The sequence below is a fragment of the Mustela lutreola genome, chromosome 2, assembly GCF_030435805.1.
Source record: "Mustela lutreola isolate mMusLut2 chromosome 2, mMusLut2.pri, whole genome shotgun sequence".
Taxonomy (NCBI): domain Eukaryota; kingdom Metazoa; phylum Chordata; class Mammalia; order Carnivora; family Mustelidae; genus Mustela; species Mustela lutreola.
The window spans coordinates 198216756-198232066 of NC_081291.1; the positions used below are offsets into that span (position 1 = coordinate 198216756).

Consider the following 15311-nt stretch of genomic DNA (forward strand, 5'->3'; position numbering starts at 1 on the left):
ACCAGTTGTGTAGGCATGTGAAAATGACTTTATACAGTAAATATGAAACAAGCACGTAAAAAAATTTCCTGATATTGTTTCTTTTTATCATTATGAATTCCTGCTGTGGCCACCTAAAATAGGTTAGGACAAGAACAACCTGAAAGAAAATTTACCGATTTTTTTTTTTGTTGTTGTTTTTCTCAGCAGATCAGGGTAGGGGTGGTCATTTCATTGAGATGTATACAGTACGGAAGGGTTATTCAAAACATTTCAGGATAAATAACAGATGAATTCTTAAAACTGTTAATCTCTGTAAGTAATACTCAGTGAACAGTAAGGAAGTTTTCTAGAAGTTTCGTTGTACGCACAATTAAGCTTCACATCTTTTAACTGGGTATTCTATTTTAAATGCTATGGTGTTTAGGATTCTAAAAAATGTTAACATTTCTTATAATTTTAAAAATTTATTAACACCTTGATAGTGTTTTTAGCAGAAGTTGTAAAGACATGTTTGGTATGTATACATGACTGGATAACTTTAGATAATTGTATTCAATTGTTTTTTGGCACTAAAAATGATTTTTCATAAAAGAAATTCTGAAGCTGAAAACCACCTTACACCCAATTTTTGGAGTTGTTGGTTTTGATTTTACTGTACTGGATTTGATCATGGAAGCCGATACGTTATTTTATACTCCAGTATTTTAAGAGTTAAATTCTTAAGTTGCGATGAAATACTACAGTAATCAGATATTAACAACTTCAGATTTTATGTTGCCATTTTCAGCAATACCTTTAAACATTAAAATAGATACATTGCAGAGTATTTAAAAGTAGAAAATTCGGAAGGATTTCTGTTGCTTTGTTTCTTTTTAAGAAATCCTGTTATCACTGTCCTAAATATTATTTAGTAAGTTAGTATAAAGTAATCTAGAGTGAAACATCTTTTTTTACTTTAAAATAATCATATTTCTCTTTAAAATATTAATGAGAAGTAGATTTATGCCCCCTTTAAAGAAATATGATTTAAAGCTGTCTTAATGGGTATGTATTTTATATATTTGTCACTATATTTGCCGTCCCCTTATTATTACACAGTGTAAAATGTTGCAAATTTGGGTCATAGAAAAAAGTGAAAATTAACTGTAAGTAAATTTTAAAGCATTAGGAAGTGCATCTTGATTTACTTCAGATCTATTTAGGTTTATATATAATTTGTGTTTATATAAAAAAATGTCTTGTATTGTTGTGGGTTGAATTAAGATCCTGTATATACCTTACTACCAGTTGCTTTGAGGCAAGGAGTGTTTGAAATCATATCAGTCAACATTAAAATATATAGATGATATAAATTGGGAAAAGGTAATACATATCTGCTATTTATAGAAATATACCTGTATAAGTTCTATACTTCTATGTGAGTTCACAGTGGAATTCTCATTTAGTGGAACCTCTGATTTTTTAAAAAGGAAACAACACATAACATTTCAAAATTTAGGTAAAAACAAACACATGTTATCATTATCATCAAACAGGTGCAAGAACAATAAGACTGCTTGTCTTATTCAGCATAATTCTGGCTTAAATATTACTTTTGAATTCTATTTTTATTGTAATCTTAGCTCTCATACACATAACATTATTTTTCTGTTTGCATTTTCTATTATTTTAAATCAATTTTACTAATTTGAAAATAGCAGGTAGTTCTCTAAAATATACCAATAATTTTTCTACTGAAAAATTTAGGTTCTTTTCCTTTTTTTCTCTCTCTCGGTTAATTAGAGGTGATGGTAAAGTAAATGCCATAAAATACAGAATAAAAGTTGAAGTACAAAGATATGTTAGTTTGTGAGTTCAGAAAAAACTTAATTGTACATAATTAACCGAAAAATATTTTTGAGTTGAAGTAGAAAAAGTGAGTACTGAGAAGAATTTATCATACACTTTATGAAAAAGGCTAAGGAATTTACTTTCTTTTGCTATAGCTATGAATTGTTATTGAGTATTTTAATGGTGTAGGCTTTTTGGCAGAATTATTAGCTAATTTTACTTGGGATCATAAATGCAAAATACTGGTTATATTTTCTTCGGTGAACTGAAATTTTAAAAACAATATTCAGAATCCAAATTACTTTAAAAAATAAAAATAATGTAATATTTTTGTTTAATCTGTGAAGAACAGCTTGAATGATTTGTTTCACTTGTCACTTTTTTCCATCCTTTTGGGAATATTAAAACCTATTCCGCGTTACAAGTAGAAACTTCTTCACTCTTTAGAAAAAGTGGAATTCATTTGTATTTGTCAATTTAGATTACGGGCCTTTACTGTTTTAAGTGTGACAGAGTTTTTGTTTGTTTCAATTATGCAACAGGCACATAAAATGCTTCTTGTCCCGTTAAGTAAAAGAGATATTGGGTTAAGTGTTAACTTTAATTTTGTATTGAAAAGAAGGCTTTACAACAGCAGTATTTTACCCACAATTTTTAAAATGTGAGAAGTGTTTGCAAGAGGGCATTCTTGATGAGTGTTTCATCCTTTAAATGAAATGCTTTGTTCTACATGGTCTAAATTCCAGCAATGAGATAAATGTATTCCTATACTAGATAGAACATCATTATTGAATTTTGGCACAACTTCACTGACCTCTGCCATAAAAGATTAGTATATGTGAGATGATCTTGGATTTGCAATAACAAAAGTAAATACATGAAGCACGTGAGACACCAGTCTTTGTAGTTTTGGAGAAAGTATATGCAAAATAAAAGGAGATACTTTTCATGTAAACAGCCGATAAGAATATTTTGTCATTTCGTTAATGCAATACATCTTGAACATTAAAAAATTAATTATAATTTGTAAAGTATTCGTAAGACTTTCTCCCTAGAATTAAGTATTTTAACTATCATATTTCCAAATGCCCAACATGTAACTATGAATTAGGTAACCAAGTAATGGTTGTGCTTTGATTTAAATGTTGTTAATAGTTAATAGTTGATTTAAACGTTTAAAGTTGAAGTCCTTTTCATATAAAAGAATGGTTGATTTACACTTGTTAAATTTTTTCACTAAATATTGGTTTAATTTTTAAATTATCATAAAGTAAATATTGCTATGTGATACAGTTTTTAAACATGATAGGGCTTATTTTACCAGCAACTTGACATTTATATATTTGAACAATGATGATTTATGCCTGTCTGTCTATTCTCTCAAAGTCAAGATCAGCAAAGGGATCTTTTTTTTTTTTGTGCTCAAAATTTTTTCAGAAAAAACTGAATTTTCTCTTGCTTATGTGTTCAGGTTTGTCAATCTTAATATCTGCCTATCTCCTGAGCTATCTGTCTGGTGAGCATTAGGCTAGAATGTGTAGTAGGAAGCTCTAAGTTTATTCTTATTCTGTATTGCTCTCAATGACCAAAAAGTTTGATTTTCTTGTGAAACTTAGTCTGTGTTTGACCTAGCATAGTAGACAATCACATCAGTTCTGATGATCAGGATCACTTAAAGCACTGAATAGTCAGCTTAAGTTAGTGGTCATTTACATGTTTGGGTGGTGATTCTAAATACTTGATTGTTATTGACTTTACATAATTACTGATTGATAGAAAGCCTGGAATTCCATCATTTGCTTCAAAAAGTATTAATATTGACTAATTGTATAATTGCCTCCTCTTCGCTGTTATTGAAATGCTGCATAATAGTTCTCTTTAAAAATTCCACGAGACTAGTAGTGCCTTAACTTTCTATTTCTTGCAGTAACAGAAGAGGTCAACTTTGTGTGGGGGGAGGGAATGCTTGAAATATTAAAAAAAAAAAATATTCCCTCCTGTGTGATTAGCAACTACGTCACTATTTGCGGAGATTTTGAAAGGAGTGATTATATTTTTTAATGTTTATCGAAATGAGAGGAATACACCGGGCTTTCTGTGGACCTCAGTTAAAAAACTAAAATAGAAAATAAGATTGAGATTAATGACATGATGTATTTTTTATAGCAACTAATCACAACTTTTATTCACACATAAACAACAAACTGGAAACCGTGGGCCCCAAGAGCAAACTTCGTTGACTCTTCACCTAGAAACAGCTGAGAAAGAGGCAGCAGAGGCATAGTAGTGGCCCCGTCTGTATGCTCTAAGGTCCATGTGGTCATGTCCCATTTTAAATCCCCTAGTCTTCTTTCAGAGCTACATGTCACCCTTCTCAGACATTTTTGAGAGACAGGGGTTGCAGCAGAACTCATTTGTTCTTATTGTTCAGGGGAAGGTGTGTGGTTGGGGTTTCTTTAGCAGAGGCTGTGTTCCGTGGGTGGTGATTTTTTTTTTTTTTTTTTTTTTAAATCACCGTTTGAGGAGGTCAGCTCAATCAGATGACCAAATCAGTGTAATAACCGAGCGAAGTCAGCCTTAGCAAGCATAATTAGTTTTTCGTTCTTCCCTAAACCTGGGCACTTTCCTGAAGAATGCAGACAGTTGCGTGTGAAAGGTTGAGTTACTCAAAACTGTATGACGTGCATATTTGATGTGTGAGTTTGTAAATTGTTTTGTGCTCAAAGGAGTATATATCAATATATATTGTGAGTCCAAAATAATTAAATGATAGAAGCCATGGTCCTGAAATTAAACTTGAGGGATAAACTTTAATTCTATTTAAGATGTCATCTGCAAATTACTGTTGAAAAGCATTTCTTTAAAAATTTCTCTATTACATTTTTTATGAGGCATGATGATTTAGATATGCATTTTCCGTGAGTGAAGCAATTTTTGAAAATTATATGTATGTTGCCATTGCTTATTCTGGTGGATTCTAACTTGATCACATGTTCTTTTCTCTCCATTCCTAGAGTCCACCATTCATAGATACTCTCTAGAGATTCTTTTTTTTTGGGGGGAGGGGGTTGGTTAACAGTCAGTTATAAATACAGTCAGGTTAGATGTTCAAAAAGGTTCTTGCATAGAAAATTCCTACTCAAGCATGATTTAGCTATTTCTAATACATCTTCAATTGTCAGGAAATGAATCAACAAGAAATGTAGAAACAGAATGATTTGTGATTTTGGCAGATGAAACACAGCAATAATCAGTTCAGAATATTTATGGAACGATAACATTTTTCTATTGACATATTTTTGTGCCAACAAGTTTCATTTGGAAACTGCTATTTGTTATTAGAAGGCAGTAATTGACTTTGCTAATCAGTAGTTCAGAATGCCTGATTTAAGACAAAGGGCTGATTTATTAAATGAATAGGTTTTAGATAAAATGTAAGTTATCCAGCTACCTCGTATCTGGAATTTGCTTTAATTTTTAATATCCAAGTCATTAAGAATGAATGTAATAGTAATTGCACATTTTTTGCTTTCAGAACTAGCCATGTCTACCTCTGAAGTTTGTTCTCTCCTCTTAGATGAGGAAATAACAAGGTGATCAAATATCATACACTCTCCACTTTCCATCTTAAAGTCTTCTCAAGATCAAATGTGGTGTAGCTAAATCACATATAAGTCTGGATTAATAGTGAGATGAGATTATGTTGTCCAAAATAAAATTATACATAAAGCACAGGTGTTTACTAGCATTTGTGTGGTCAGATATACAAATTGGATTGTAGGGTAAGCTTCTCCTTTCTCACTTGAGAAAAGTGCAATTAAAAGTAATTTACAGATGTGCAAATGCACAGCTGCTTTCTTCGAACTAAATTTCACAGAAATGAGCTAAATTATAATGGGTTTAAAAGTCAGACATTTTAATGGTTTTTAAATTGGATTGGAAGAATCATTACTAGGTTTACTAGATGGAGGAAATTAATACTTACGAATACCTGGGACAATTTCTATTTAGGTGGCAGAACCACTGAAGGACTGGAAATTATAAGCAGACCAAAACTTACAGCAGGTTTGTGAAAATTGATTATTCAGTGTGTAGACCCACTGTATGTACTCTGTCTTTATACTATTTGTATTATATTATCCCTGATGATGTGTAAAATTATTCTGCTATAGCTGGAAGAAGTGCTTGTATGTGTGTATGCGTGTTCATGAGATGGTGTGCAAATGTGTGTGTGTGTGTGTGTGTGTGTGTGTGTGTGTAAGAAATCTTATATTTTCTTTGCTTAACGATAAGGAAAATATCAAGGGTAAGATATAAGTACATTGGTAAAAATGGGGAATACTGGTAAACTGCTTTTGTGTATTGTGTTATAAGCAATGACTATCAACCTACATTTCTGGGAAATCAACTTCTTTTAATGGGTGCATTTTACTTGGAGCTGCTTACATACTCAATAGTGATAAACCTACTGTTGTTAATGTTATTCCATCAGGTAGAGACCTGTTATTCACCATGTTTTCCTGGTCTCCCAATAGACTTCTTTTCTTTGGAGCTAGGGATAGCCAAGTTTTTCTAAAACTCTTTGGGAAGGCATGTTGATGGTTGGAGGAGGAAGGGGAAGTGGAAGGTAAGGGATTACCCTGGACCAGGGAACAAAAGAGCTTTTACCCTGTGTAAGCTCAGAGATTTATTATAATCAACCCATTACTATTTCAACAATAGTTTGCTTTCCTAAGAGTATTACTAAAAGAATTTCAAAAATTTGACCTTGGAGGTAATTAGAAAACTGACTCATTTGTTACTAGTCTGCTGATGGAATCCTTTATCCTGTCTACAACATTTTTTCAAGTGACTGAGCCCTGCTGCTGAAAATATTATACATACCCAGTCATTGAGGCAATTCAGATGCTGTGTGGTTCCCCATAATACCTCATCTCACTTAATCCTTTCACCTTCAAAGGTGCGGATATTCTCCCCACCATTAGAGGAATATTATTCCTATTGTACAGATGGGAGACTCCGAGTACTTAAAGAATTCTCCTAGCTTCAGGGCTACTAAGTGTTGATGTCTGAATTTGAACCTGTGTTAGCAGTGCTTCTAGATTCTACACCATGCTGTTACCCACTATACTACATATTTAATGTTCTTGACCTCAAGAGTTTTAGGAACATTAACTGTAACCTTTTGACTTAAATGTTCTTTTTTAAACAAAAAATTAAAATTAGCCATTTGGTGGAGAGTAGTGGGAGACACCGTTTTTTGTTTTTTTTTTTTGTTTTTTATTTTTTGTTTTATACAGGGAGTACTTTTTTTTTTAACGAAATTTTTTTTTTTAAGATTTTATTTATTTATTTGCCAGAGACAGAGGGAGAGAGAGCGAGCAAGCACAGGCAGACAAAGAGGCAGGCAGAGGCAGAGGGAGAAGCAGGCTCCCTGCCGAGCAAGGAGCCCGATGTGGGACTCGATCCCAGGACGCTGGGATCATGACCCGAGCCGAAGGCAGCTGCTTAACCAACTGAGCCACCCAGGCGTCCCTTCTAATGTACTTTTTAAAGATTTAAAAGAGAGAGAGCGTGCAAGCATGGGCTCACAGAAGGAGAGGGAGGAACAGACTCCTCATTGAACAGAGAGCCTGACACCTGACACGGGGCTCGATCCCAGGACCCCGAGATCATGACCTGAGCCAAAGGCAGACACTTAACTGACTGAGCCACCCACACGCCCCAGTACTTTTAATATATGAAGTATTTTTAATATTGTTCTAAGTTAAGCAATAGCCAGTGACCACTGAACCGCATTTAGTCATCAGCAGCTTTTCTCCAGGGAAGAAAAGAAAACTTGATGATATGAATGGGCAACAACTGTGTTTCTACTGTGAGGCTTTTTGGCACATCCATGGCTTAAAATATTAAGACCTGTGGAATAACACAGGAGGCGGAAATATCTCAGTCAAGAAATTCCACTAGCTTGCTTTGTTAACATGCATGTTATTAAAACAAAGAGGGGCGAGACTTAAAGAGGCACTGTGGTTCTTCCCGCTGGCCCCTGGTAACCATCGACTGCTCCCAAGCAGTGCACTATTAAGGCATCCTACGGAAGCAAAGACTCAGACTCCTTCCCAAAGTACTTCACTGCTCCGGAGTAGGTGTTTCCCACTGGACAACCAACCGTGTTTCTTCAGAACTCATAATTTGTCTATGTCATACGCTGCGCAGAAAAAAACTTGAAATATAGACCAATTGTTGGTAACTGTTTTAAACAGTAGATTTCTAACCTCTGTTGATACGACTAAAACTTAAGAGAAATGGGGATACATACGGGCATGTGATATACTTTTATCAAATTGTTCGTTTTATTTCAATTAAGTTTCATGTAATGCTGTTATTGTGGTTGAAAATATCTTGATGAACCCTCAAAAATTAGGTTCAAAATCTCTATTCCAACACTCAGATATTTGATTCCTTGGCTTTCAAACCTGTGATCATTGAATGATATTTAACTCCCTTGTTTTTTTTGCAGGAGGACATGGTCTTGGGGAAAAAATGGCCATTTTTGCTCATGGTAGTAACACTAACTCCCAGAGGGTTGGCTTTGAATACAGCTCTTCCTTCTAGTTTTGTATTCCTTCCTCTACATAATGATGTCTGAGCCTGTAAAGTCATTTATATCCAGCTTGCAAATATTGTGTTTTTCTTATTAAAAAAAAAAAAAAAAAACCACTTCAGTGGCATGGAAACCATGAAGGAGGATTTAGCTTCGTTATTAAGTATAGAGAAGGCTAATAAAAAGTAATATAATTGAATATAAACTTCCCCGTGAGTTATTGTTTCTGTAAAGCTATATTATTAAAAGTTTTTAGTTTATAGTTTTGTCTATGATATATATACTAGGGCACTCTAATCCTTTAATGAGTTTTGTCGAAATGTTCACTTAGCATCTTTTCTGAAAAGACTCTGTTGAAGATAGTCCTTTGGATTTTTCTTTCTTTATGAGATTAAAAGTTTTTTTTTAATTTTTATTTTTTAAGATTTATTTATTTATTTGACGGACAGAGATCACAAGTAATCAGAGAGGCAGGCAGAGAGGGGTGGTGGGAAGCAGGCTCCCCGCTGAACAGAGAGCCCAATGTGGGGCTCTATCCCAGGACCCTGGGATCATGATCTGAGCTGAAGGCAGAGGTTTTAACCCACTGACCCACCCAGGTGCCCCTAAAAGTTTTTTTTAATGGAGATATACAGCACATACAATTCTTATGCCTACAGCTGGGTGAACGGTTTATATATATGAACTCATATGCATATATACATGTAATCCTTTCACAGATCAGGATATAGACATTTCCAACACTCCAGAAGAATATCTCATGCCCTGTTGATATCTCTTACCATAGATTAGATTTGCCAGGCTTTTTTAAATTTTATATAAATAGAATCATACACCACGTGTGCATTTTTCTCTGACTTATGTTACTCAACATTTTGTCCATGTGATTTCCCATTTGCATGTATCAGTAGGTTGTTCATTTTTATTGTGGTTTAATACATTTATGTGAATATGGCACAATTTATTTCTCCATTCCATACTTTTAGGCGGTTTCCAGTTGTTTTGTTTTTGTTTTTTATTTTAAACATAATTTTTAAAATGTACATCTGGTACCAAAAAGGTAGTAGTCAGTTTTTCTCACTAACAGATGAAATATGAAAATAGAAGCATTTTAAATGAACCATTAAAAGCAGTACTTGTTTTACGTGATAACAGACTCATGTAGGTTTGAACCATAGGAAGCAAGGACTCAATATTACTGAGTTATTCATGGAAATATTTTCTGAAAATGAGATTTAGTATGTTTCATTCTAAGTAGATACTAAAAAAAATCTCTAAAATCTTTAAACTTTTGACTTCTATTCCTGTGTTTTTATTATTTATTACACATATGTAACTATAATTATAGGTTGCCCAAATATACATTTTTAAAAACTAAATTATCAGTTTTTTTTTTCTTAAGTTTTCATAGATGCTGAAATGTTCTGGTGTACAACAAGATAAATTATCTTTGCCAAAGAATAACTTGAAACAATTCTGAACATATTTAACCTCATAATTTCATATACAAGCAAAATAAGATCTAATATTTTGACAATAAGGATAAAGATATTTTTAGAGAGATTTTTCTTGCCATTTTCTATGTTATTTCTGATAGGTCCACAGTTCCTATGACTCTGTATTCAAATTTAAGATGATCTACTCGACTAGGAAAATAAAAACATTACTAATAAAAATTTAAAAGGTTTTTATTATAGAAAAAAATAAGACTTAGTTATTTAGATGTTATTATCCAATTCACCTATTGAGTTATAAGTTTTTATTGAGTGCATCCCCAAGTTCTAATTAATATATTTATTACATTACATTGGTTATACTGTTAGACAGTCTGGGGTTGTCATCTGGGTATTATTTAAACTTACTAATAAGCAACTGCTTTAAATAAAATAAATAACAGGGGCGCCTGGGTGGCTCAGTGGGTTAAAGCCTCTGCCTTCGGCTCAGGTCATGATCCCGGTGTCCTGGGATCGAGCCCGGCATCGGGCTCTCTGCTCGGTGGGGAGCCTGCTTCCTCCTCTCTCTCTGCCTGCCTCTCTGCCTACTTGTGATCTCTGTCTATCAAATACAAAAATAAAATCTTTAAAAAATAAAAAAATAAATAACATTGAAGTAGTATATTAAAATGTAGTTTGTAAAGCCCTATCACATGATACACACGTTAACTGTGAAAAGGTGAAGATCTCATACTCCCCCTCCTAAATAGTGAAATAATAGTATCCTCTAGCTAGTAAAGACTGATCTATGACCTGTACAGGATTGTTTTTCTACTCTAAATCTTTTGTCTTTATTATAAGAAATGACATTTCTGTATATAATGGAACCCTCTATGAGAGGTCCAGGGTGAGCAAGTAGGTTACTACAGTTTTCCAAAGTCTTTTTTTTTTTTTAAAGAACTGATTTTATTTGAATTTACTGCACTACAAAATTCCCTTATAATCCAGAAATTCACTAACAATAAATCACAAACAATTTGTTTTACAGGCTTCCTGAGGGTTATATTTTAAAGACATTATAGCCCCTAAAAACAGTAATGTCACTTTCTAGTATTTTTGTTTTTAAATAACTAGTTCAAATTTGGCCAAGGTCAATGGTGCTTGTTATTATTTTTGACAACTATACAATGCCTGATAATGATTCCATTTCTGACACCAGCTGGCAGTAAGCTTCCCTCTCAGATGAATTCATAAATGGCCTGTTCACAATTCAAATGTGTAATGGACACTACAAAATTCCACTGCTGGGCTTCTGCTTAATTAGATGTATTTGCATCTAATAGGAAGAGAAAACCAACTTTCTCCAAGACTTTTTTTTTTTTCCCCATAATTTTATCTGAGGTTTTAAATGTGATTTTTTTTTTTTTTTTTTTAATGTATAAAATGTCCGTAGGTAGCCAAGTAAGCAAACTAATGTGGACATTTAAAAAAATACTAGCTTGTCAGACTACCATGCTATATATCTTTGGGTGACTTCAAAGTATTGTTCCCTTTAACTCAGGATGCCACCTTGTAGCAATTGGCCTTTACTGACCCGTGAAAATGGATGGAGTTATTCTGATCTCACTACAGAGAAGGTCAGGTTCACAGCTTGGATTTGAGAACACAGAAGGAATTACCTTAGAGGAAGAAGCTGATTTTGGAAAAAGTAAATGTTTATTTACATTGAGTTCATCAGATACAGGTAGAGATCAGGAAGGAAACAACTACAGAATTACTTCAGGATATTTTTAAAGTGTCTCCACTTAGGTATCTTTGTCTAAATATGTTAACTTCATGGCCATTTCCTCGTGAAGAATGCACTGAACTTCTCACGAGAAGTTCTGAGTTTTTTTTCACTCGTCAGTTAACACATACCTGGTTTTCTTGCTGTGATATTAAAGCCATTTTATCTTGAAGATTATATAGTACTTAGTTCATCAATCCTTATTTCTGTTTTCTTACAATTATAGCTGCTATAATATGGTCATCAGAAATAAGTATTACAATTCACTAGTTAGGCAAGACTAGCATGACTTGCAGAGATACAGGTAAAAAGTAGTAGAATATAATACATGCATTTATTAGTGTAGTGTTACATATTAATACAATATAAATATATATATGTGTATATATATATGTGTGTGTGTGTATATATATGTACTTATACCTACACCTACCTACATATATATATTTACTAAGATAAAATTAATTCCTGGAAATTATTTTATGCTTTGGAATTTCTATCTGGGATAGTCCAAGTCTCAGGTTATTTTTGGTGGGTATACAAAGATCTGGAGAAAACAATAATAAATATGACTTTTTATTAATAGTAATTTATTTTGAAACTGATACATTTTGAAAACACTTTTTCATTTGTTAGTTTGATATAGGACAAGAAGCAACATATTAATATGTAAACATTTTTTCCCAGTATTATCATTTTTTTTTGTTAAGGGAACAGGAATTTATCTTTAATTATGATGCACAACAGAAAGAACTAAATGAGCTAAATATGTTTTTATTTTGTTTAGACTTTTTGTGAAATGATGAAGGAAAAAATTTCTAACCAATTATAACATGTTTCTGATGTACAGAATTTACTGTCTATAGTAGCTGTTTTGCTATAATCATAGTTATGAAAATAATTTATCAATAAGTTTAGGGAGGATTGGGTGATATATGATATTTCTTTAAATTTTTCCTTGTTTATAAGAAATGCTAGCCTCCAGGAAACTAAAAGGCAATTCTGGCCAATATGGGCCACAGTGATATCGAAACCCAGTAAGAAAATTACCATATGTGGAAGATTATTCTCTTGCCCTCTGAGAATTATCTATTCTATATTTTCTGTAGGCCCTGATGCCTACTGATAGGAAAGAATATTCCATTCTGATGCATGACTAATTTGTCATTGGAGTTGTGTTAAAAAGTAGATGAAATTCAAGCTAGAAAGGATTAAAGAGATATAGATTATCCCATCCTGTTACATTACTTGTTTTGATTACAAAATAAAACCAAATAGTCTTTTAAAAGGAAACATTGCAAATTAATTGATAGGCCTTTTACCCTATGTTCCTCCAATCTCTGATGGGTGCTTGTTACTGAGCAAGTGATTCAGGCAAAGAGAAGATGAACAAAGGACATGTGATATCCGTAGACTATGTTAATACCTACCTTTTCCCTGGATTAGTAAAAATCAATCTGTAATCAGAGTAGTTATCAGCTTACAACCTTCCTGCAATGAATACACATGTCCATACTCTTATTTAGAACACCTTTGTGTGTATTTCCATTTCCATGAAGATTATAAACTTGGTTGGGAATATTAAACAGTAATGAGCTAGACTGTGAAAAATAGAAAAAAAAGGCAAAGGTAGGTTAACTGAGCTAGTAGGTTTCTTTTTATGTTTTGTTTTTATCACTTGCTGTACTTAAAAGAAAAAAAATAAATAAAAGCCAGCAAAAATTTCTTTCAGCAACTTTTTATGAAAAATGAATATTTAGTTGCCACATGATCCTGCTGAAAAAGGTAATTGAATTCAACAAAGCATTAAATGGTGTTCTGTGTGAAACCTTCCCTGATCTGGCATCATTTCTCTACCTGTAGCAGAACTGACGTATAATAAATGCTTAATAAATACATGTTGAACCTGTAAGTGAGTGATCCTAATAAAATGAATATTTGTATCTCAAACTGAGTTTCCCCTTCTCAACACTGCTCATTTCCTTAAAGACTAGAAGATTCTAAAAGCTGCACGTGGAGTTCTTATCTTTTGATGATTCAGTTACTTTGCAAAGGAATAACATCTGGTTGAAGCTTAAATATTCTGAAAAATCACTGATTCTCATTTTGTAATATCAACCAATGCAATTGACAATTTCTGAGGATCTATTTGTGTAGGAACTTAGAATCCTTGTAGCTGTATCTGTTTCCACAAAAGAAGGAAGACTGTCACCAACGATTTAAAAAATTAGATTATAATACAATTTAAAAGTCAATTAATAGGGATGCCGGTTGGACCGGTCAGTTAAGTGTCCAACTTTTGGTTTTTGGCTCAGGTCATGATCTCAAAGTCCTGGAATTGAACGTGGTAGTAAGTTTTCTTGATTGGCATGGAGTCTACCTGTCCCTCCCCACTTCTACTTCTCCCCCTTCTCACTCTATTTCTCTCTCAAAAAAAGAGAGATACAAACCAAGAAGCAAACTCTTAACTATACAGAGCAACTGATGGTCACCAGAGTGGAGCTGGGTGAGGCAGAAGGGGGGAAATAGGTGATGGGATTAAAGAGCACCCTTACCACTATGAGCACTGAGTAATGTACAGAATTGTTGAACCGCTCACTGTACTGTGTACCTGAACCTAATTTAACACTCTGTGCTATGTTGCAATTAAAATAAAAACTTTAAAAAGTGAAAAACAAAACAAAACAAAAAATCTTCAAAACAATCAGTCAATAACTGAGATGTAAAGACTGTGCCATCCCATTTGTGGCATAGTTAAAACAAAATATGATTTTGTTAAATGATTTTGCCCAACTTTAGGCTAACATGAGTATTCTGAGTACGAATAAGATGGGTTAGGCTAAGCCTTGATGTTTGGTGGCTTAAGTGTATTAAATGCATTTTCAACTTAGGATATTACTGGGATATAACTATCATAAGTCAAGGAAGATTTAGGGGTATGGAAGAAGTCAAGTGTATGATGATTGAAGCATTTCACTGTATATATTACTAACACAGATATAAAACCCATAACTCCTTCTCTCCTCTCCCCAAAAGAAAGAAATTGAAAAAAATTGGGGAAAACAGTCTTTTTAGAAAATAATATTAGCAGCTACTGAGACTACCCCCTCCCCTTGGGGTCTATACGGGCTTCTGAAACAGTAGAGTATTTAAAGTATGGATACCAGAGTCAGATTGCTTAGGTTCAAATCCCACCTCTGCCATTTGCTGATTATAAAAAGCGCCTTCTTCACTTTACTCTTCTTACCTGAAAATTGGTGAGAATTACAGAACTGGTTTAATAGTTTTTGTTTAATAAAAAATAATATCCTCACTTCCAATCAAATGAAGATGTTTAGGAGTTAATGTGCATGTGGGAGTGGATATGGGAGAGGAGGCATGTTCTTTTGAGATGTTACTCTTTGGTAATACAATGTCATTGAAAGAGACATCAAAGTACCTAATGCCTTGTCATCATGGAGGTCAAAACAGAACAGAGTGGCAAGTTTCTAACAATATTGGAAAACAGTAATGGTTTCCTGCTTCATTTTTTTAATCAACATTAACTGGAGGGTATGCCAGCCTTATCTTCCATTTATGTTTTCTTTTGAAATATTTCTTCAAGGAACCATAAGCACATTAATTAAACCAGGGTAAAACTTCAAAGGATCCATTTCACTTCTCATAGTATAAGTAC

The 15311-nt window shown here is 33.3% G+C and overlaps 1 long non-coding RNA gene across 2 annotated transcripts in view; it reads left to right on the forward strand.

The window, feature by feature from the left end:
* The window catches only part of LOC131825263 (uncharacterized), a 111747-nt gene that overhangs the window by 3700 nt on the left and 92736 nt on the right, over positions 1-15311 (forward strand). The gene's annotated exons all lie outside the window — the stretch shown is intronic.